Genomic DNA, 25,917 nt, shown 5'->3' with positions numbered 1-25,917 from the left:
TGCGTCTCTCATCCAATAGATATATTTTAACTTCTCATCATTAAAGCAGCATTTACAATGTTTTGCATTGTAAAGTTATTATTTTCTATTGTACCCTTTTTGAAAGCAAGTATTTAATGTGACTTTTAGTAGATGTCAGCGGAAGAAAAATAAGTCGTGATCTAAATCTCAAGACAAGCCAATATATGTAAATTTATATATTGTTTGCAATGTTTTCAACGTTCCCTTCTTATTTTTAGTTTGAACTTGTGCTGGCTCATGAAAATACTTATCTGATTCAAATTTTGAAAATTATGGGGGGGGGGGGATTTGAGCTTTTCTAAGAGAGGCATCACCGTCACAAAGAACGTCCCAGATAATTGATGAGGAGCGGTAAGAAAGTTCTGTTTCTATAAAGCTTAGAATAGTTCTAAAAGTTTGAAAAAGGGTGACATTGGCCAGGTCAGGTAGGCCAGTAGGTTTCAGGAGACCTCTAGCTTTATTCAGCAATTCTACCAGCAGCTACTACAGTGAGAGGATCCTTGCACCAGAACCACATTTTCCAGTCATACAAATATGCAGTTGTGGCGAGTCATATCAGCATGCATTCCATCAAGTTTCGCAGATTGATTTGGTTGAATTATACTGGCAATGAAAGTGGATTGATTTCGATAATTAACAAACTCGACGGTAAATGAACATCGCGATTTCAACCAATCAGGTAAATATCCGGGGAATAGTACAGCTTCCAGTATTTCCACTAACTAGCTGATACCAGTGAGATTCCTTATCAGCTACAATTTATAATAATAATGATTGCAAACAATTTCAATTAAAAAAAAAACGCAAGAAATAAATACTCTTTTTTAAAAAGAATCGATTTGTCAAAAAAGAATCTTGTAATTTTTCTACTTCAATGATTTGAGTGTTTGTAGTTTAATCCAAATAAATACCATTCGTGCAAGAATTTTCTTTGGTAATTTTGAGTAAATAAATTGCAGCGCACCTGTGCAATTATCATGGAAACAAGACAATCGTTTAATCTAAACAAAATTTTCAGCGCAAACGTTGATTTAAAAACAATGAATTAGGATCAACCAACGCTGAACCATCCGTCAACTGAACAGAAAGGATTAAAAACAAATTATTCATTGAAATTTTTAGCTGCTCTCTATGTACGATTACAATTCAATAACGCAGCCAGGAAGCGTACCTGCCCTTTGACTGAGAAACGTGCCTCCTGATAAATGTAAAATAATCATAAGCCTTTATTGGTTAATTATACATTTACTTATTAATTTATTTATCCAATTTAACATATTTTTTTTTTATTTATTAACAAAACTGAATATTTAATCAAAAACAAAAAATACTTTTTTACATAACAAAATATAATTCTTCCTCTTCATTTTTAAACCAGGCCCAATCATTGAGCATAGGCCTCTCCCATCTCGGTCCATTCGTCTCTATAGAGTGTACTTTTGTACCCCTTGAGTCCGGCTACCTTTACTATGTCATCCTGCCATCTCATTTTTTGTCTTCCTTTCTTCCTGCTGCCATAAAAGAGCATTCATTATGTTTCGTGTCTTGACCATCTTCCATCGTTAAATCGCATGTGGCCAGCCCACTACCATTTCAGTGTCTACACAGTCTTCTGTTTGTCCTTAACTGCCGCTTCTTGCCTAATTATTGAGCTTCTGATTCTATCTTTTCTTTTCACACCTTCTATACTTCTTTCCATTGCTCTTTGTGTCACTATCAACTTATTATCTTTTTAGTTAAAGTGTATGTTTGACACCCATATGTTAAGCACGGCATTACACAGCAGTCCAAAATTTTTCCTTCTTTCTACATTAGCACATTGCAGTTCTTCATTGTATGTTTCAGCGTCCAAGATTTTCTCCACGATAACGCAATTCTTTTCTCTATTTCTTTTTCATTTTTATTTTCAAATCCTATTAACTGTCCCAAAAATATAGAGCTAACTACATAGTTCAGTGTTTCGGCAGACAACTTTACATCTTCCTTTAATCCGTATGTTATGATTACTGCCTTCTTTTTATTAATTTTTAATCCTGCTATAGACCTTCTATTGTATATCCATTTCATCAAACATTTTTTCCATAATTTTTGCAGTTTTGGCAAACAGCACCAGGGCGATGGCAAACCATAGATGACTCAACTTTTTCATATTGACATCTATTCCATATTTGTTGGTATCACTCCATTTTAACTTCTTAAACACCTCATCAAGCACACTGTTGAACAGTATAGGCGATCCCCTTGTTTCACTCCTCTGCAATTGTTAAAATAAAGTCCATTACTTTCCAACACTATTCTGGATTTATTTCTGACCTATAAGATTGATGTATTGATTGAAAACGTTACCTTTCCAGGAGGAGTCCAATTGAAATCTACAGTTTCAGCGTCCTGTAAGTTAATTTTTTGCAAATCACAATTTCTTAAAACCACTTGTTTAAAATTCAATATGGATATTTCCTGGATATTTTGAGAAAGGTGTAGTTGAAAGCAGGAGACTAATAGGAAAGATAACTCCTGGCATCGAAAGAGTATCGCATAGTTGGTTCAAGAATTGTCTAAGTTTCAGATAAAAATGGTCGCTATTTCGTTGAGCCAATCATTTATTATTAAGGTAACCAATTGTGGTAAAGAAAATGCAGAGATATAGAAATGTGCTTGTTAGGAGGTACCCAGTTGTAGCGAAAAATTGCAGTGTTTAAAAAATGTAGTTACAGTGTTGTATTTTTTCATTTAAAAATACAAATTTAAATCAAATATTGGAATCGATGTTAAAAAAAAAAAAAAATGCATTAAATGAAATATCTATTCTTTAGAGTAGTACTTCCTTATTCTACTGAAATTTTTAACATTTAATTGCTTCTTAAAATTCCTTTTTTAAAGTTCATGGTCGGTAAGTTCTTATATATCCTTCTGAAGGATACATTCAGCCTACTGTTTTAATGAGAATCCTAAATCAGTTTTTACAAGGAAATATTTCCAATAAAAGCATACAACTACAACAACAAGAAAGAAAATTCTTTGCGGAGAATTTTTTTATAAGAATTAAAAATCGATTCAGGGAAGAGGTACTTTTGATAAAAAAAAAAACCGTTACCTTTCCAGGAGGAGTCCAATTTCAATTGATTTTTTAAATAGATTTCAATCTACAGATTCAGCGTCCTGTAAGTTTTTTTCGCAAATCACAATTTCTTAAAACCATTTGTTTAAAATTCAATATGAATATTTTCTTAATTGAAAATTCCTCGAAATCGCAATTCTTTTTTTACCATTAAGAAAAAGTAAAATGGTTCACTTTTTCCAGTTAAGAGAGTTTCTCTAAAATACTGCAACATATTTAATTTTCACTTTTAATACTTGGTAGATGGTAAAACATCTCATTTCGCAGAAATAACACTTAAGAGAGAAGTCTTAAGTAAACTCTCCTCTCTAAACCTCCTGAAATAAATTTTCAGGGAAAAAAGTTTTTAAAAAAGCCTCATGTTGTGTTTTATAACAAATCTAAAGAAATCTGATTGATAGGGGTTATTAAGAGGATCGTTCAAAATTGAAGAAAAAAATCTTACGCAAATGTGCAAATACTGCAATGCGATACCATCAATTCTCGTTAATATAGAATAATAGAGAGGAAGATTTGTTTTTAAGTTATATCAGAGTATTCTTTTTGTTAAAACAACTCTGCAGACGGACACTGTCCATGAGGTGTGTTTTTAATATAAAGTGAATTTGTAAATATTTATTGATTACTATTAATAAACGCAATTATTATTAAAAAAAAATTATTGGAGGGGAAGTTCGACCCACCTGATACAATTATAATTATGTTCTCTTTCCTACATAACTGCATTTTAACAATATTCGCCTCAGTCCCCTCTACTTACCCTGCTGTTTAAGAAAACATTTTTTCCAGATTAATCGTTGAATGTTGAATATTCAGCAAGAGACATTTGAAATCAATGAAGTGCTTGTTTTTAATTAATATTTATTCCTTTAAAGCAGATTGTAATCTAAGTCTCTGAGATCTCTATGAAATTATTATGGAGTTGTATTTACATAAATGTAAATTTATTAATGAAGTAGATGAACATTTTCAAAAACGTAATTTAGTGGTGGCAAAATGCAATGGAAGAAAACGAGCGAGAGTTTGTGGCATTAAAAAAAGTGTAATATTAATTAGAGAAGTTATGGCGGGAACAGTGCGGGAGGCGGCGAGCAGAGCCGAGAGAGGCGGCAAGATATCGAACGAGTGCGCGGGCAGCATCCCCCGACCACTCTGGGAGCAGCTCTTTACATTCAGCCGGGCACTTCCTGCGTCACCAGTCTTTACTTCTCAAAACCATACGCACTTTAAGTTTTATTTGCTGATAACCTCTTGTAACTTCCAGAAATCAGCTATTCATTGGGTAGTTGTTGCATCCACATTGGTTCTGTCACGTATTGGCCAGAGATAATGTGAGCAAATCTCCACCAACATATGATATCTCCATCACGCCAGCATATGAGTAAGTCTTTTTCATTTTTTTATATTATTATTGTTGTTTAGATAAAGCATTTGTCTTTAAAATGAGCAGGATAGATTAACTTGGTTCATTGAATTAGGTGTAGAAGTTGGCCATAAAGAGTTATTACAAAAGATTGCCGCTAATGAAACCTTATTTCCGCACAAAAAGGAACAACGAGTCTACTTGCGGATTACTTTCAAGTTTGCAAGATATCAGCTGTGTTTTTTGTTCCTTGAGCTCCATAGCAGATGATATATTCATCTCAATATGTAGTATTGATTGTGTGATTGCTCAACGTTGTGAAAAGAAATTGAAATCTTAAGCATTCTTTAAATACTTGACTGTTTAGAAATTTTTATTTTTAGGTAAAAATAGTTAATTATTATTATTAATTAATTAATTTATTTTTTAACTAGGAACCTTTCGGTCATTATGCTCTTAATCGAGCCTTACCTTCTTTCTTTCTTCATCACTTCACTTAAGTGTCGAGATGTCAATCCCTGCTCAGACTATAATGTTTCTACAATGTCAAAAGTCTTCAAAAACCAAAGAATGTGTACAATGTACCATATTCTACTTATTTTCAGTGTTATATATGTTGAATTTATTTCTTTTAAAAACTGAATCACCCAGTTTGTTTGGGCTGTATCATTTTTAAAGGCTAATGCAGCATTGTTGGAAATTTTGCTCTTCTGCCTACTATGTTCATAAGAGGGATATTCAGTAATGATTTGCTGCAAGGAGGGACAGTTGTTAAATGTATTGCATATCGGAATGGGATCGCAATAGGATCGGAATTATCGCTGTGGGTTAATTAAGTTTGTAATACGAAATAAAAATCTGTTTAACAAATTTTTGAAACTTTTTTAAACAACACTTCTGAGTTGACTGCTCTTTTATTCTTTTCAATTTAAAGCAACAAAGTTCTCTATTATTGACAGATTTATCGATGCTTGATTAATTTTTACCTTGTAATATTATTTCTTACGTAACTTTTTGTTTCGTTTTTGCAGTTTCCTCTTGTTGATTTTCTTAAATCTTTTAAGTACCTTAAAAGTTATTTGTGCAGTCTTATCTCTTTTATTTGATGATTTTTCAGAAAGTTTATTTTCAGAAGAGAAGTAACTTATGGACGTCGATTTTTGTCAGCTTATCTAACCCTTAACTTGGTTAACATTTTTGAAAGTATTAATTGTTCGCACAACATACAAAAGAGAGAAAAGAAAACTCGCTCGACTTTATGACCTATAAATAAAGACAAGTTGGTATAAAGTACACTGAGATACCTAGTATACGGTAGCTGCACAATGTCAATTCCATGGTTATTAAATTTATTAAGCTATTAATACTTCTATTGAGAGTAAAGCAATATGCAGGAACTGATTGGGTGGTTAGTAGCTTGGCCTTTGCAAGTGTAACTTCCCCTCTACCACACCTGTTGTGATTTCTGCGTAAATTTAGATTGGTTTAAGAAATATTCACAATAACTTAAATTTCCTAGTGTCTGAATATAGTGACAAATTATTATTTCTTATAAATTTTGTTGATAGTGATGTGTTTTTTGTATTTAAAACTTTCAAAATACAGGAATAGTAAAGACAAATTCTATTGCAGCCATTTATTTGCAGCTTTCTTTCTAAAAATCTCTTTAAAGAGTACAACATTTTCTTTAAGCTATTCAAGTATTATAAATAATATCATTTGCAAAACTAGTGCGTAAGTTTTCTCTCTGAAAAATTTCAAGCTTTTTTACTAAAAGGTTAACTTGCATTAGACTTAGCATCTTGACTTTGGAAGAAAGAGCGCGCTGTAAGAAGAAGAAAAGTTCAGGTATGACCTGAAAATCACTATAATTTTCTCAGATGTTGATAGAGTGAGTGCCCTCAACCGGTTTGTTGTTAGAGGCAGAATAACTGTCAATTAGCACGCGGCAACTCTCAGCAATATAATGATAATAATAATAATATGGAGAATATCGGCTTTTGCAAACTTACAAATTCTGATCTTAAATAAGCAGTAATACACTTGACTAAGCTTGCAATATCCTATTGTTGACTTTTTTATTCATATTTACTTATTTAAAATTTTGTTTTGTTGGTTGTTGGCATTGAAGAAAAATCATTTGATATCAATGCCGGTGGTTTTCCAGTTCTGGCAGAGTTGTCAGTGGCGTCTCCTGAAGGTTGACGTCATTGTATTTGCAATCATGTATTTTACGCTCTCACAAAGTTTTAACTCTACAATTCTTGCAATAACTAGATCTCATTAAACACGCATAGTCTTTAATTTAATCTACATTCTCTCACGAACTGTAGCTGCTCTAATTGAGCAGGCGATTTAATCAGCATACATGGCAGTGATATTTATGAATGAATAGAATAAGCGTTTGTTTTTTTTATGAAAATATTATGGGAAAAATTTGAAGACTCAGAAGACCCGAACCTCAGGAAGCGGAATTATCTTCCTAAATAATCCAAGAATTTTTTATTGTGCCGGCATGCTTACTTTAAAGGAGTGTTCGTCACTGTGTTACTTGATTCTAAATGAGAAGGATACACTCTGGTAAAGCGGAGAATGTTAAGCATGGCAAAAAAAGCGCATTCTGAAAATGAAGATCAGCATCGCAGAGCAGGTGGAGTTACAATTCAAAAATTTATTTTTTACTTGGAAAATAATCAAACAAGTTTCCTTGGTTTTCAACTTTGCTTTTGCATAATTTATTTTATGCACAGAATATTTATAATTTCTACAATAACAAATGTTCATGCTGTTAAATATTTGGGTAAACACATAGAGCTTACAAAAAAGGTTGTAGAGAAAATGTTTTAGCTGTACATAGGTCCACTTTGTGAAAGATTTGGCTAGCTGGCATCTGGCGCCTGTCATTCTGTTGGTTGGAGATTGTCAAAGGTTCAACCTCCAACCAGAGTTGGGCAAAAATTTAATCAATTAAAAAACAATTGAATTAAACCGAAATTTAATTTTAATCATGATTAAAATTAAAAAATTTAATCGGCCAAAATTAGTTGATTAAAATTAAATTCACTTTTAATTTAATCGGAATTTAATCAATTAAAATTTTTAATCATAACTAAAAATTAAGATTAAAATTAAAATTAAATAATCAGAATTTTAATTGATTGAATTAAATTCCAAATTTAGTTTTAATCACTTTGGACGATTAAATTTTTTAATTTAATCAAAATAGAGATTAAATTTTTAAAACCAAACATTGCCAATGGTTAAACCAGAATCGGACCAATGCATCTTTATTCCGCCTAGCTGGTGCCTCTTCTCTATCAATATTATCACCTTTCCCAAACTTGGCACCTTCATTCTACCAGTCTGGTGTCTCATCTATACCATGTTGGTGACTCTCAAGACTTACATAGGACCACCTTACACTCACATTTAACCATGTTGGCGACTCACTAGACTTAGATAGGACCACCTTACACTCACATTTAACCATGTTTACCACTCACTATACTTAGATAGGACCACCTTACACTCACATTTAACCATGTTGGCGACTCACTAGACTTAGATAGGACCACCTTACACTCACATTTAACCATGTTTACCACTCACTATACTTAGATAGGACCACCTTACACTCACATTTAACCATGTTGGCGACTCACTAGACTTAGATAGGACCACCTTACACTCACATTTAACCATGTTTACCACTCACTATACTTAGATAGGACTACCTTACACTCACATTTAACCTAGTTAGCGACTCAATAGACTTATGAACAGGGTGACCAGAGTTATGTGTTCCACCCACTTTTTTTTTTAAACGGCGGTAAATTTCAAAAAAATAGAAAACACGTATTTAATCAAATCTAGTTTTTTTCAGTAATTGACCCATTATTTAAACCCCAATTTACCCAGATACAGTATCTAAGTTTTTTTTCAAATGAAACAAACCAGATCTAGGCAGGCTAGAGCTATTCGATATTCCAGATCTTCGATTGAAGCCAAGGGATTAAGGTTACTGTACACTTTATTTTTTAGATATCCCCTCTGAAAATAGTCTATTGGGGTTAAATCCGTAGTTCGAGGTCAAAATCGAGCTCTTCTTGAACCGGATGATAACTGGGGATGAAAAGTAGATTACCTACGAAAACATCGTAAGGAAAAGGACATATTGTGAACCCGGAAAACCTAGCCCTTCCACCTGTAAACCTAATTTTACTCTGAATAAGAGAATGTTGTGTATATAGTGGGACATTCGAGGACCTACACATTATGAGCTTTTAAAACCGAACGAAAAGCTAAATTCGGAGAAGTATTGTTAGCAAATGCATAATATAAAGACAGCAGTCCAAGAAAAAAGGCCGGCGATGTTCAATAGGAAGAACATCATACTGCATCATGATAATGCCATGCCAAAGGCTGCTTTAAAGACTCGTCTAAAAATTGCAGAACAAGGCTGGAAAATTCTGTCGCATCCACCATATTCCCCGAACTTAGCACCCTCCGACTATCACTTGTTTTTGTCCTTACAAAATTTGTTGAAGGGCGAAACATTTAAAAATGAAGTAGATATCAAACAAGTACTGGTTCAATTTCTCGCATCAAAAAATAATACATTTTTCAAAAATGAAATACATAAATTGCGCCCACGCTGGTGAGATATCATTAATAAAAATGGCAATTATATTATTTAATAAAGTTTATTTATAAAGTTTATTGGTAAGAAAAATTTGGATTTTGTTTTATTCCAAAAACGGACAGAACTTTCCGGTAGACCGTATATAAGTCTAGTGAGTGGTAAACATGGTTAAATGTGCTTGTAAGGTAGCCCTATATAAGTCTAGTGAGACGCCAACATGGTTAAATGTTAGTGCAAGGTGGTCCTATCTAAGTCTAGTGAGTGGTAAACATGGTTAAATGTGAATGTAAGGTGGTCCTATAAACGTCTAGGGCAGTGGTTCTTACCACTGGTGTTCCGCGAATATGGTCCAAGTGTTCCGCGAAATTTCAATTTTAAATGTATTGAAATTTAGAAACTTAGGAAAGATACGAAAACAAAAAATTGTTCCTTTTTTTTTAATTTGAATTTAATTTTAAGTTCTTGCTAAATAACAAATTTCAAATTATTTAATGTTGTTGTTCCGCGAGGAAAATATATACATATAATTGTTTTCCGCGTCTATGAAAAGGTTAAGAACCACTGATATAAAGGGTTGAAAATTTTATGGGTCATGAAATTCTGTAAAATTATGGCCGTTCTATATCTTCCACTGTGAACCACGTATTGATATGGAATTTTGTTCTCTTGTACACTTTGTTTTTCTCAATTATAAACTATAGTTATTTTGTGCACAGATCTATAAATGTAGAAGATATAAAGGGTTGAAAATTTTTTGGGTCATGAAATTTTGTAAAACTGTGGCCGTTCTGTATCTCCCACTGTGAACAACGTATTGATATGGAATTTTCTTCTCTTGTACACTTTGTTTTTCCCAATTATAAACTATAGTTATTTTGTGCACAGATCTATAAATATAGAAGATATAAAGGGTTAAAAATTTTTTGGGTCATGAAATTTTGTAAAACTGTGGCCGTTCTATATCTCCCACTGTGAACCACGTATTGATATGGAATTTTGTTCTCTTGTACACTTTGTTTTTCTCAATTATAAACTATAGTCAATTTGTGCACAGATCTAAAAAGGTAGAGATATAAAGGGTTGAAAATTTTTTGGGTCATGAAATTCTGTAAAATTATGGCCGTTCTATATCTTTCACCGTGAACCACGTATTCGTATGAAATTTTGTTCTCTTGTACACTTTGTTTTTCTCAATTATAAACTATAGTTATTTTGTGCATTGATCTAAAAAGGTAGAAGATATAAAGGGTTGAAAATTTTTTGGGTCATGAAATTCTGTACAATTATGGCCGTTCTATATCTTCCACTGTGAACCACGTATTGATATGGAATTTTGTTCTCTTGTACACTTTGTTTTTCCCAATTATAAACTATAGTTATTTTGTGCACAGATCTATAAATGTAGAAGATATAAAGGGTTGAAAATTTTTTGGGTCATGAAATTCTGTAAAATTATGACCGTTCTATACTCCCACTGTGAACCACGTATTCGTATGAAATTTTGTCCTCTTGTACACTTTGTTTTTCTCAATTATAAACTATAGTCATTTTATGCACAGATCTAAAAAGGTAGAAGATATAAAGGGTTGAAAATTTTTTGGGTCATGAAATTCTGTACAATTATGGCCGTTCTATATCTTCCACTGTGAACCACGTATTGATATGGAATTTTGTTCTCTTGTACACTTTGTTTTTCTCAATTATAAACTATAGTTATTTTGAGCACAGATCTATAAATGTAGAAGATATAAAGGGTTGAAAATTTTTTGGGTCATGAAATTCTGTAAAATTATGACCGTTCTATATCTCCCACTGTGAACCACGTATTCGTATGGAATTTTGTTCTCTTGTACACTTTGTTTTTCCCAATTATAAACTATAGTTATTTTGTGCACAGATCTATAAATGTAGAAGATATAAAGGGTTGAAAATTTTTTGGGTCATGAAATTCTGTAAAACTATGACCGTTCTATATCTCCCACTGTGAACCACGTATTCGTATGAAATTTTGTCCTCTTGTACACTTTGTTTTTCTCAATTATAAACTATAGTCATTTTGTGCACAGATCTAAAAAGGTAGAAGATATGAAGGGTTGAAAATTTTTTGGGTCATGAAATTCTGTAAAACTGTGGCCGTTCTAAATCTCCCACTGTGATCCACGGATTGATATGGAATTTTATTCTCTTATGCACTTTGTTTTTCTCAGTTATAAACTATAGTTATTTTGTGCATAGATCTAAAAACGTAGAAGGTATAAAGGGTTGATAAATGTTTGGGTCATGAAATTCTGTAAAATTATGGCCGTTCTATAATTTCCATTGTGAACCACGTATTGATATGGAATTTTGTTCTCTTGTACACTTTGTTTTTCTCAATTATAAACTATAGTTATTTTGTGCACAGATCTATAAAGGTAGAAGATATAAAGGGTTGAAAATTTTTTGGGTCATGAAATTCTGTAAAATTGTGGCTAATTTATAACTCCCACTGTGAACCACGTATTGGTATGGAATTTTGTCCTCTTGTACACTTTGTTTTTTCAATTATAAACTGCAGTTATTTTGTGCACAGATCTAAAAAGGTAGAAGATATAAAGCGTTGAAAATTTTTTGGGTCATGATATTCTGTAAAATTATGGCCGTTCTATATCTCCCACCGTGAACCATGTATTGATATGGAATTTAGTTCTCTTGTACACTTTGTTTTTCTCTATTATAAACTATAGTCAATTTGTGCACAGATCTAAAAAGGTAGAAGATATAAAGGGTTGAAAATTTTTTGGGTCATGAAATTCTGTAAAATTATGGCCGTTCTATATCTCTCACCGTGAACCACGTATTCGTATGAAATTTTGTTCTCATGTACACTTTGTTTTTCTCAATTATAAACTATAGTTATTTTGTGCACAGATCTATAAATGTAGAAGATATAAAGGGTTGAAAATTTTTTGGGTCATGAAATTTTGTAAAATTGTGGCCGTTCTATATCTCCCACTGTGAACCACGTATTGATATGGAATTTCGTTCTCTTGTACACTTTGTTTTTCTCAATTATAAACTATAGTCAATTTGTGCACAGATCTAAAAAGGTAGAAGATATAAAGGGTTGAAAATTTTTTGGGTCATGAAATTCTGTAAAATTATGGCCGTTCTATATCTTTCACCGTGAACCACGTATTCGTATGAAATTTTGTTCTCTTGTACACTTTGTTTTTCTCAATTATAAACTATAGTTATTTTGTGCATAGATCTAAAAAGGTAGAAGATATAAAGGGTTGAAAATTTTTTGGGTCATGAAATTCTGTACAATTATGGCCGTTCTATATCTTCCACTGTGAACCACGTATTGATATGGAATTTTGTTCTCTTGTACACTTTGTTTTTCCCAATTATAAACTATAGTTATTTTGTGCACAGATCTATAAATGTAGAAGATATAATGGGTTGAAAATTTTTTGGGTCATGAAATTCTGTAAAATTATGACCGTTCTATATCTCCCACTGTGAACCACGTATTCGTATGAAATTTTGTTCTCTTGTACACTTTGTTTTTCCCAATTATAAACTATAGTTATTTTGTGCACAGATCTATAAATGTAGAAGATATAAAGGGTTGAATATTTTTTGGGTCATGAAATTCTGTAAAACTATGACCGTTCTATATCTCCCACTGTGAACCACGTATTCGTATGAAATTTTGTCCTCTTGTACACTTTGTTTTTCTCAATTATAAACTATAGTCATTTTGTGCACAGATCTAAAAAGGTAGAAGATATGAAGGGTTGAAAATTTTTTGGGTCATGAAATTCTGTAAAACTGTGGCCGTTCTAAATCTCCCACTGTGATCCACGGATTGATATGGAATTTTATTCTCTTATGCACTTTGTTTTTCTCAGTTATAAACTATAGTTATTTTGTGCATAGATCTAAAAACGTAGAAGGTATAAAGGGTTGATAAATGTTTGGGTCATGAAATTCTGTAAAATTATGGCCGTTCTATAATTTCCATTGTGAACCACGTATTGATATGGAATTTTGTTCTCTTGTACACTTTGTTTTTCTCAATTATAAACTATAGTTATTTTGTGCACAGATCTATAAAGGTAGAAGATATAAAGGGTTGAAAATTTTTTGGGTCATGAAATTCTGTAAAATTGTGGCTAATTTATAACTCCCACTGTGAACCACGTATTGGTATGGAATTTTGTCCTCTTGTACACTTTGTTTTTTCAATTATAAACTGCAGTTATTTTGTGCACAGATCTAAAAAGGTAGAAGATATAAAGCGTTGAAAATTTTTTGGGTCATGATATTCTGTAAAATTATGGCCGTTCTATATCTCCCACCGTGAACCATGTATTGATATGGAATTTAGTTCTCTTGTACACTTTGTTTTTCTCTATTATAAACTATAGTCAATTTGTGCACAGATCTAAAAAGGTAGAAGATATAAAGGGTTGAAAATTTTTTGGGTCATGAAATTCTGTAAAATTATGGCCGTTCTATATCTCTCACCGTGAACCACGTATTCGTATGAAATTTTGTTCTCATGTACACTTTGTTTTTCTCAATTATAAACTATAGTTATTTTGTGCACAGATCTATAAATGTAGAAGATATAAAGGGTTGAAAATTTTTTGGGTCATGAAATTTTGTAAAATTGTGGCCGTTCTATATCTCCCACTGTGAACCACGTATTGATATGGAATTTCGTTCTCTTGTACACTTTGTTTTTCTCAATTATAAACTATAGTCAATTTGTGCACAGATCTAAAAAGGTAGAAGATATAAAGGGTTGAAAATTTTTTGGGTCATGAAATTCTGTAAAATTATGGCCGTTCTATATCTTTCACCGTGAACCACGTATTCGTATGAAATTTTGTTCTCTTGTACACTTTGTTTTTCTCAATTATAAACTATAGTTATTTTGTGCATAGATCTAAAAAGGTAGAAGATATAAAGGGTTGAAAATTTTTTGGGTCATGAAATTCTGTACAATTATGGCCGTTCTATATCTTCCACTGTGAACCACGTATTGATATGGAATTTTGTTCTCTTGTACACTTTGTTTTTCCCAATTATAAACTATAGTTATTTTGTGCACAGATCTATAAATGTAGAAGATATAATGGGTTGAAAATTTTTTGGGTCATGAAATTCTGTAAAATTATGACCGTTCTATATCTCCCACTGTGAACCACGTATTCGTATGAAATTTTGTTCTCTTGTACACTTTGTTTTTCCCAATTATAAACTATAGTTATTTTGTGCACAGATCTATAAATGTAGAAGATATAAAGGGTTGAATATTTTTTGGGTCATGAAATTCTGTAAAACTATGACCGTTCTATATCTCCCACTGTGAACCACGTATTCGTATGAAATTTTGTCCTCTTGTACACTTTGTTTTTCTCAATTATAAACTATAGTCATTTTGTGCACAGATCTAAAAAGGTAGAAGATATGAAGGGTTGAAAATTTTTTGGGTCATGAAATTCTGTAAAACTGTGGCCGTTCTAAATCTCCCACTGTGATCCACGGATTGATATGGAATTTTATTCTCTTATGCACTTTGTTTTTCTCAGTTATAAACTATAGTTATTTTGTGCATAGATCTAAAAACGTAGAAGGTATAAAGGGTTGATAAATGTTTGGGTCATGAAATTCTGTAAAATTATGGCCGTTCTATAATTTCCATTGTGAACCACGTATTGATATGGAATTTTGTTCTCTTGTACACTTTGTTATTCTCAATTATAAACTATAGTTATTTTGTGCACAGATCTATAAAGGTAGAAGATATAAAGGGTTGAAAATTTTTTGGGTCATGAAATTCTGTAAAATTGTGGCTAATTTATAACTCCCACTGTGAACCACGTATTGGTATGGAATTTTGTCCTCTTGTACACTTTGTTTTTTCAATTATAAACTGCAGTTATTTTGTGCACAGATCTAAAAAGGTAGAAGATATAAAGGGTTGAAAATTTTTTGGGTCATGAAATTCTGTAAAATTATGGCCGTTCTATATCTCCCACCGTGAACCATGTATTGATATGGAATTTAGTTCTCTTGTACACTTTGTTTTTCTCTATTATAAACTATAGTCAATTTGTGCACAGATCTAAAAAGGTAGAAGATATAAAGGGTTGAAAATTTTTTGGGTCATGAAATTCTGTAAAATTATGGCCGTTCTATATCTCTCACCGTGAACCACGTATTCGTATGAAATTTTGTTCTCTTGTACACTTTGTTTTTCTCAATTATAAACTATAGTTATTTTGTGCACAGATCTATAAATGTAGAAGATATAAAGGGTTGAAAATTTTTTGGGTCATGAAATTTTGTAAAATTGTGGCCGTTCTATATCTCCCACTGTGAACCACGTATTGATATGGAATTTCGTTCTCTTGTACACTTTGTTTTTCTCAATTATAAACTATAGTCAATTTGTGCACAGATCTAAAAAGGTAGAAGATATAAAGGGTTGAAAATTTTTTGGGTCATGAAATTCTGTAAAATTATGGCCGTTCTATATCTTTCACCGTGAACAACGTATTCGTATGAAATTTTGTTCTCTTGTACACTTTGTTTTTCTCAATTATAAACTATAGTTATTTTGTGCATAGATCTAAAAAGGTAGAAGATATAAAGGGTTGAAAATTTTTTGGGTCATGAAATTCTGTACAATTATGGCCGTTCTATATCTTCCACTGTGAACCACGTATTGATATGGAATTTTGTTCTCTTGTACACTTTGTTTTTCCCAATTATAAACTATAGTTATTTTGTGCACAGATCTATAAATGTAGAAGATATAAAGGGTTGAAAATTTTTTGGGTCATGAAATTCTGTAAAATTATGACCGTTCTATATCTCCCACTGTGAACCACGTATTCGTATGAAATTTTGTTCTCTTGTACACTTTGTTTTTCCCAATTATAAACTATAGTTATTTTGTGCACAGATCTATAAATGTAGAAGATATAAAGGGTTAAAAATTTTTTGGGTCATGAAATTTTGTAAAACTGTGACCGTTCTATATCTCCCATTGTGAACCACGTATTTGTATGAAATTTTGTTCTCTTATACACTTTGTTTTTCTCAATTATAAACTATAGTTATTTTGTGCACAGATCTAAAAAGGTAGAAGATATAAAGGGTTGAAAATTTTTTGGTTCATGAAATTCTGTACAATTATGGCCGTTCTAAATCTTCCACTGTGAACCACGTATTGATATGGAATTTTGTTCTCTTGTACACTTTGTTTTACTCAATTATAAACTATAGTCATTTTGTGCACAGATCTAAAAAGGTAGAAGATATAAAGGGTTGAAAATTTTTTGGGTCATGAAATTCTGTAAAATTATGGCCGTTCTATGTCTCCCATTGTGAACCACGTATTGATATGGAATTTTGTTCTCTTGTACACTTTGTTTTTCTCAATTATAAACTATAGTCAATTTGTGCACAGATCTAAAAAGGTAGAGATATAAAGGGTTGAAAATTTTTTGGGTCATGAAATTCTGTAAAATTATGGCCGTTCTATATCTTTCACCGTGAACCACCTATTCGTATGAAATTTTGTTCTCTTGTACACTTTGTTTTTCTCAATTATAAACTATAGTTATTTTGTGCATAGATCTAAAAAGGTAGAAGATATAAAGGGTTGAAACTTTTTTGGGTCATGAAATTCTGTACAATTATGGCCGTTCTATATCTTCCACTGTGAACCACGTATTGATATGGAATTTTGTTCTCTTGTACACTTTGTTTTTCCCAATTATAAACTATAGTTATTTTGTGCACAGATCTATAAATGTAGAAGATATAAAGGGTTGAAAATTTTTTGGGTCATGAAATTCTGTAAAATTATGACCGTTCTATATCTCCCACTGTGAACCACGTATTCGTATGAAATTTTGTCCTCTTGTACACTTTGTTTTTCTCAATTATAAACTATAGTCATTTTGTGCACAGATCTAAAAAGGTAGAAGATATAAAGGGTTGAAAATTTTTTGGGTCATGAAATTCTGTAAAATTATGGCCGTTCTATATCTCCCAATGTGAACCACGTATTGATATGGAATTTTGTTCTCTTGTACACTTTGTTTTTCTCTATTATAAACTATAGTTATTTTGTGCACAGATCTATAAATGTAGAAGATATAAAGGGTTGAAAATTTTTTGGGTCATGAAATTCTGTAAAATTATGACCGTTCTATATCTCCCACTGTGAACCACGTATTCGTATAAAATTTTGTTCTCTTATGCACTTTGTTTTTCTCAGTTATAAACTATAGTTATTTTGTGCATAGATCTAAAAACGTAGAAGGTATAAAGGGTTGATAAATGTTTGGGTCATGAAATTCTGTAAAATTATGGCCGTTCTATAATTTCCATTGTGAACCACGTATTGATATGGAATTTTGTTCTCTTGTACACTTTGTTTTTCTCAATTATAAACTATAGTTATTTTGTGCACAGATCTATAAAGGTGGAAGATATAAAGGGTTGAAAATTTTTTGGGTCATGAAATTCTGTAAAATTGTGGCTAATTTATAACTCCCACTGTGAACCACGTATTGGTATGGAATTTTGTCCTCTTGTACACTTTGTTTTTTCAATTATAAACTGCAGTTATTTTGTGCACAGATCTAAAAAGGTAGAAGATATAAAGGGTTGAAAATTTTTTGGGTCATGAAATTCTGTAAAATTATGGCCGTTCTATATCTCTCACCGTGAACCACGTATTCGTATGAAATTTTGTTCTCTTGTACACTTTGTTTTTCTCAATTATAAACTATAGTTATTTTGTGCACAGATCTATAAATGTAGAAGATATAAAGAATTGAAAATTTTTTGGGTCATGAAATTTTGTAAAATTGTGGCCGTTCTATATCTCCCACTGTGAACCACGTATTGATATGGAATTTTGTTCTCTTGTACACTTTGTTTTTCTCAATTATAAACTATAGTCAATTTGTGCACAGATCTAAAAAGGTAGAAGATATAAAGGGTTGAAAATTTTTTGGGTCATGAAATTCTGTAAAATTATGGCTGTTCTATGTCTCCCATTGTGAACCACGTATTGATATGGAATTTTGTTCTCTTGTACACTTTGTTTTTCTCAATTATAAACTATAGTCAATTTGTGCACAGATCTAAAAAGGTAGAGATATAAAGGGTTGAAAATTTTTTGGGTCATGAAATTCTGTAAAATTATGGCCGTTCTATATCTTTCACCGTGAACCACCTATTCGTATGAAATTTTGTTCTCTTGTACACTTTGTTTTCCTCAATTATAAACTATAGTTATTTTGTGCATAGATCTATAAAGGTAGAAGATATAAAGGGTTGAAAATTTTTTGGGTCATGAAATTCTGTACAATTATGGCCGTTCTATATCTTCCACTGTGAACCACGTATTGATATGGAATTTTGTTCTCTTGTACACTTTGTTTTTCCCAATTATAAACTATAGTTATTTTGTGCACAGATCTATAAATGTAGAAGATATAAAGGGTTGAAAATTTTTTGGGTCATGAAATTCTGTAAAATTATGACCGTTCTATATCTCCCACTGTGAACCACGTATTCGTATGAAATTTTGTCCTCTTGTACACTTTGTTTTTCTCAATTATAAACTATAGTCATTTTGTGCACAGATCTAAAAAGGTAGAAGATATAAAGGGTTGAAAATTTTTTGGGTCATGAAATTCTGTAAAATTATGGCCGTTCTATATCTCCCAATGTGAACCACGTATTGATATGGAATTTTGTTCTCTTGTACACTTTGTTTTTCTCTATTATAAACTATAGTTATTTTGTGCACAGATCTATAAATGTAGAAGATATAAAGGGTTGAAAGTTTTTTGGGTCATAAAATTCTGTAAAATTATGACCGTTCTATATCTCCCACTGTGAACCACGTATTCGTATGAAATTTTGTTCTCTTATGCACTTTGTTTTTCTCAGTTATAAACTATAGTTATTTTGTGCATAGATCTAAAAACGTAGAAGGTATAAAGGGTTGATAATTGTTTGGGTCATGAAATTCTGTAAAATTATGGCCGTTCTATAATTTCCATTGTGAACCACGTATTGATATGGAATTTTGTTCTCTTGTACACTTTGTTTTTCTCAATTATAAACTATAGTTATTTTGTGCACAGATCTATAAAGGTGGAAGATATAAAGGGTTGAAAATTTTTTGGGTCATGAAATTCTGTAAAATTGTGGCTAATTTATAACTCCCACTGTGAACCACGTATTGGTATGGAATTTTGTCCTCTTGTACACTTTGTTTTTTCAATTATAAACTGCAGTTATTTTGTGCACAGATCTATAAATGTAGAAGATATAAAGGGTTGAAAATTTTTTGGGTCATGAAATTTTGTAAAATTGTGGCCGTTCTATATCTCCCACTGTGAACCACGTATTGATATGGAATTTTGTTCTCTTGTACACTTTGTTTTTCTCAATTATAAACTATAGTTATTTTGTGCACAGATCTATAAATGTAGAAGATATAAAGGGTTGAAAATTTTTTGGGTCATGAAATTCTGTAAAATTATGACCGTTCTATATCTCCCACTGTGAACCACGTATTCGTATGAAATTTTGTTTTCTTGTACACTTTGTTTTTCCCAATTATAAACTATAGTTATTTTGTGCATAGATCTATAAATGTAGAAGATATAAAGGGTTAAAAATTTTTTGGGTCATGAAATTTTGTAAAACTGTGGCCGTTCTATATCTCCCATTGTGAACCACGTATTTGTATGAAATTTTGTTCTCTTATACACTTTGTTTTTCTCAATTATAAACTATAGTTATTTTGTGCACAGATCTAAAAAGGTAGAAGATATAAAGGGTTGAAAATTTTTTGGTTCATGAAATTCTGTACAAATATGGCCGTTCTAAATCTTCCACTGTGAACCACGTATTGATATGGAATTTTGTTCTCTTGTACACTTTGTTTTACTCAATTATAAACTATAGTCATTTTGTGCACAGATCTAATAAGGTAGAAGATATAAAGGGTTGAAAATTTTTTGGGTCATGAAATTCTGTAAAATTATGACCGTTCTATATCTCCCACTGTGAACCACGTATTCGTATGAAATTTTGTTCTCTTGTTCACTTTGTTTTTCCCAATTATAAACTATAGTTATTTTGTGCACAGATCTATAAATGTAGAAGATATAAAGGGTTAAAAATTTTTTGGGTCATGAAATTTTGTAAAACTGTGACCGTTCTATATCTCCCATTGTGAACCACGTATTTGTATGAAATTTTGTTCTCTTATACACTTTGTTTTTCTCAATTATAAACTATAGTTATTTTGTGCACAGATCTAAAAAGGTAGAAGATATAAAGGGTTGAAAATTTTTTGGTTCATGAAATTCTGTACAATTATGGCCGTTCTAAATCTTCCACTGTGAACCACGTATTGATATGGAATTTTGTTCTCTTGTACACTTTGTTTTACTCAATTATAAACTATAGTCATTTTGTGCACAGATCTAAAAAGGTAGAAGATATAAAGGGTTGAAAATTTTTTGGGTCATGAAATTCTGTAAAATTATGGCCGTTCTATGTCTCCCATTGTGAACCACGTATTGATATGGAATTTTGTTCTCTTGTACACTTTGTTTTTCTCAATTATAAACTATAGTCAATTTGTGCACAGATCTAAAAAGGTAGAGATATAAAGGGTTGAAAATTTTTTGGGTCATGAAATTCTGTAAAATTATGGCCGTTCTATATCTTTCACCGTGAACCACGTATTCGTATGAAATTTTGTTCTCTTGTACAATTTGTTTTTCTCAATTATAAACTATAGTTATTTTGTGCATAGATCTAAAAAGGTAGAAGATATAAAGGGTTGAAAATTTTTTGGGTCATGAAATTCTGTACAATTATGGCCGTTCTATATCTTCCACTGTGAACCACGTATTGATATGGAATTTTGTTCTCTTGTACACTTTGTTTTTCCCAATTATAAACTATAGTTATTTTGTGCACAGATCTATAAATGTAGAAGATATAAAGGGTTGAAAATTTTTTGGGTCATGAAATTCTGTAAAATTATGACCGTTCTATATCTCCCACTGTGAACCACGTATTCGTATGAAATTTTGTTCTCTTGTACACTTTGTTTTTCCCAATTATAAACTATAGTTATTTTGTGCACAGATCTATAAATGTAGAAGATATAAAGGGTTGAAAATTTTTTGGGTCATGAAATTCTGTAAAACTATGACCGTTCTATATCTCCCACTGTGAACCACGTATTCGTATGAAATTTTGTCCTCTTGTACACTTTGTTTTTCTCAATTATAAACTATAGTCAATTTGTGCACAGATCTAAAAAGGTAGAGATATAAAGGGTTGAAAATTTTTTGGGTCATGAAATTCTGTAAAATTATGGCCGTTCTATATCTTCCACTGTGAACCACGTATTCGTATGAAATTTTGTTCTCTTGTACACTTTGTTTTTCTCAATTATAAACTATAGTTATTTTGTGCACAGATCTAAAAAGGTAGAAGATATAAAGGGTTGAAAATTTTTTGGGTCATGAAATTCTGTAAAACTGTGGCCGTTCTATATCTCCCACTGTGGACCACGTATTGATATGGAATTTGGTTCTCTTATACACTTTGTTTTTCTCAATTATAAACTATAGTTATTTTGTGCACAGATCTAAAAAGGTAGAAGATATAAAGGGTTGAAAATTTTTTGGGTCATGAAATTCTGTAAAACTGTGGCCGTTCTATATCTCCCACTGTGAACCACGTATTGATATGGAATTTTGTTCTCTTGTACACTTTGTTTTTCCCAATTATAAACTATAGTTATTTTGTGCACAGATCTATAAATGTAGAAGATATAAAGGGTTGAAAATTTTTTGGGTCAAGAAATTCTGTAAAACTATGACCGTTCTATATCTCCCACTGTGAACCACGTATTCGTATGAAATTTTGTCCTCCTGTACACTTTGTTTTTCTCAATTATAAACTATAGTCATTTTGTGCACAGATCTAAAAAGGTAGAAGATATAAAGGGTTGAAAATTTTTTGGGTCATGAATTTCTGTACAATTATGGCCGTTCTATATCTTCCACTGTGAACCACGCATTGATATGGAATTTTGTTCTCTTGTACACTTTGTTTTTCTCAATTATAAACTATAGTTATTTTGTGCACAGATCTATGAATGTAGAAGATATAAAGGGTTGAAAATTTTTTGGGTCATGGAATTCTGTAAAATTGTGGCTAATTTATAACTCCCACTGTGAACCACATATTGGTATGGAATTTTGTCCTCTTGTACACTTTGTTTTTTCAATTATAAACTGCAGTTATTTTGTGCACAGATCTAAAAAGGTAGAAGATATAAAGGGTTGAAAATTTTTTGGTCATGAAATTCTGTACAATTATGGCCGTTCTATATCTCCCACTGTGGACCACGTATTGATATAGAATTTTGTTCTCTTATACACTTTGTTTTTCTGAATTATAAACTATAGTTATTTTGTGCACAGATCTAATAAGATAGAAGATATAAAGGGTTGAAAATTTATTGGGTCATGAAATTCTGTAAAACTATGGCCGTTCTATATCTTCCACTGTGAACCACGTATTGATATGGAATTTTGTTCTCTTGTACACTTTGTTTTTCTCAATTATAAACTATAGTCATTTTGTGCACAGATCTAAAAAGGTAGAAGATATAAAGGGTTGAAAATTTTTTGGGTCATGAAATTCTATAAAATTATGGCCGTTCTATATCTCCCACCGTGAACCATGTATTGATATGGAATTTTGTTCTCTTGTACACTTGGTTTTTCTCTATTATGAACTATAGTCAATTTGTGCACAGATCTAAAAAGGTAGAAGATATAAAGGGTTGAAAATTTTTTGGGTCATGAAATTCTGTAAAATTATGGCCGTTCTATATCTCTCACCGTGTACCACGTATTCGTATGAAATTTTGTTCTCTGGTACACTTTGTTTTTCTCAATTATAAACTATAGTTATTTTGTGCACAGATCTATAAATGTAGAAGATATAAAGAGTTGAAAATTTTTTGGGTCATGAAATTTTGTAAAATTGTGGCCGTTCTATATCTCCCACTGTGGACCACGTATTGATTTGGAATTTGGTTCTCTTATACAATTTGTTTTTCTTAATTATAAACTATAGTTATTTTGTGCACAGATCTAAAAAGGTAGAAGATATAAAAGGTTAAAATTTTTTGGGTCATGAAATTTTGTAAAATTGTGGCCGTTCTATATCTCCCACTGTGGACCACGTATTGATATGGAATTTTGTTCTCTTATACACTTTGTTTTTCTGAATTATAAACTATAGTGATTTTGTGCATAGATCTAAAAAGGTAGAAGGTATAAAGGATTGAAAAATTTTTGGGTCATGAAATTCTGTAAAATTATGGCCGTTCTATATCTCCCACCGTGAACCACGTATTCGTATAAAATTTTGTTCTATTATACACTTTGTTTTTCTCAATTATAAACTATAATTATTTTGTGCACAGATCTAAAAAGGTAGAAGATATAAAGTGTTGAAAATTTTTGGGATCATGAAATTCTGTACAATTATGGCCGTTCTATATCTTCCACTGTGAACCACGTATTGATATGGAATTTTGTTCTCTTGTACACTTTGTTTTTCTCAATTATAAAGTACAGTCATTTTGTGCACAGATCTAAAAAGGTTGAAGATATAAAGGGTTTAAAATTTTTTGGTTCATGAAATTCTGTAAAATAATGGCTGTTCTATATCTTCCACTGTGAACCACGTATTGATATGGAATTTTGTTCTCTTGTACACTTTGTTTTTCTCAATTATAAACTATAGTCATTTTGTGCACAGATCTAAAAAGGTAGAAGATATAAAGGGTTAAAATTTTTTGGGTCATGAAATTTTGTAAAATTGTGGCCGTTCTATATCTCCCACTGTGGACCACGTATTGATATGGAATTTTGTTCTCTTATACACTTTGTTTTTCTGAATTATAAACTATAGTGATTTTGTGCATAGATCTAAAAAGGTAGAAGGTATAAAGGATTGAAAAATTTTTGGGTCATGAAATTCTGTAAAATTATGGCCGTTCTATATCTCCCACCGTGAACCACGTATTCGTATAAAATTTTGTTCTATTATACACTTTGTTTTTCTCAATTATAAACTATAATTATTTTGTGCACAGATCTAAAAAGGTAGAAGATATAAAGTGTTGAAAATTTTTGGGATCATGAAATTCTGTACAATTATGGCCGTTCTATATCTTCCACTGTGAACCACGTATTGATATGGAATTTTGTTCTCTTGTACACTTTGTTTTTCTCAATTATAAACTACAGTCATTTTGTGCACAGATCTAAAAAGGTTGAAGATATAAAGGGTTTAAAATTTTTTGGGTCATGAAATTCTGTAAAATAATGGCTGTTCTATATCTTCCACTGTGAACCACGTATTGATATGGAATTTTGTTCTCTTGTACACTTTGTTTTTCTCAATTATAAACTATAGTCATTTTGTGCACAGATCTAAAAAGGTAGAAGATATAAAGGGTTGAAAATTTTTTGGGTCATGAAATTCTGTACAATTATGACCGTTCTATATCTTCCACTGTGAACCACGTATTGATATGGAATTTTTTTCTCTTGTACATTTTGTTTTTCTCAATTATAAACTATAGTCATTTTGTGCACAGATCTAAAAAGGTTAAAGATATAAAGGGTTGAAAATTTTTTGGGTCATGAAATTCTGTAAAATAATGGCCGTTCTATATCTTCCACTGTGAACCACGTATTGATATGGAATTTTGTTCTCTTATACACTTTGTTTTTCTCAATTATAAACTATAGTTATTTTGTGCACAGATCTAAAAAGGTAGAAGATATAAAGGGTTGAAAATTTTTTGAGTCATGAAATTTTGTAAAATTGTGGCCGTTCTATATCTCCCACTGTGGACCACGTATTGTTATGGAATTTTGTTCTCTTGTACACTTTGTTTTTCTCAATTATAAACTATAGTTATTTTGTGCACAGATCTATAAATGTAGGAGATATAAAGGGTTGAAAATTTTTTGGGTCATGAAATTTTGTAAAATTGTGGCCGTTCTATATCTCCCACTGTGAACCACGTATTGATATGGAATTTTATTCTCTTATACACTTTGTTTTTCTCGATTATAAACTATAGTTATTTTGTGCACAGATCTAAAAAGGTAGAAGATATAAAGGGTTGAAAATTTTTTGGGTCATGAAATTTTGTAAAATTGTGGCTGTTCTTTATCTCCCACTGTGATCCACGGATTGATATGGAATTTTATTCTCTTATGCACTTTGTTTTTCTCAGTTATAAACTATAGTTATTTTGTGCATAGATCTAAAAACGTAGAAAGTATAAAGGATTGAAAAATTTTTGGGTCATGAAATTCTGTAAAATTATGGCCGTTCTATATCTCCCACCGTGAACCACGTATTCGTATAAAATTTTGTTCTATTATACACTTTGTTTTTCTCAATTATAAACTATAATTATTTTGTGCACAGATCTAAAAAGGTAGAAGATATAAAGTGTTGAAAATTTTTGGGATCATGAAATTCTGTACAATTATGGCCGTTCTATATCTTCCACTGTGAACCACGTATTGATATGGAATTTTTTTCTCTTGTACACTTTGTTTTTCTCAATTATAAACTACAGTCATTTTGTGCACAGATCTAAAAAGGTTGAAG

The 25,917-nt window shown here is 31.4% G+C and overlaps 1 protein-coding gene and 1 long non-coding RNA gene across 3 annotated transcripts in view; one reads left to right on the top strand and one right to left on the bottom strand.

Moving 5' to 3' along the window:
* The first annotated feature begins 232 nt into the window (after positions 1–232).
* The window catches only part of LOC141457534 (uncharacterized), an 85,394-nt gene continuing 59,709 nt past the window's right edge, over positions 233–25,917 (top strand). The window contains exons 1-3 of one of the 2 annotated variants that reach the window (XM_074134672.1): positions 233–372; positions 2,376–2,411; positions 4,404–4,520. The gene's annotated coding sequence lies outside the window, so the exon portion shown is untranslated. The remainder of the gene's footprint in view (positions 373–2,375; positions 2,412–4,403; positions 4,521–25,917) is intronic. The other variant, XM_074134674.1, reaches the window with a different exon arrangement.
* LOC141457536 (uncharacterized) lies at positions 2,075–2,780 on the bottom strand. Its single transcript, XR_012460406.1, has 2 exons — positions 2,368–2,780; positions 2,075–2,275 (listed from the first exon to the last, which is right to left on the bottom strand). It is a non-coding gene; the product is annotated as an uncharacterized lncRNA (long non-coding RNA).

Source organism: Rhodnius prolixus, unplaced genomic scaffold, assembly GCF_049639745.1.
Source record: "Rhodnius prolixus isolate KJV_2025 unplaced genomic scaffold, Rpr scaffold_22, whole genome shotgun sequence".
Classification (NCBI taxonomy): domain Eukaryota; kingdom Metazoa; phylum Arthropoda; class Insecta; order Hemiptera; family Reduviidae; genus Rhodnius; species Rhodnius prolixus.
This window is presented reverse-complemented; position numbering and strand designations above follow the sequence as displayed.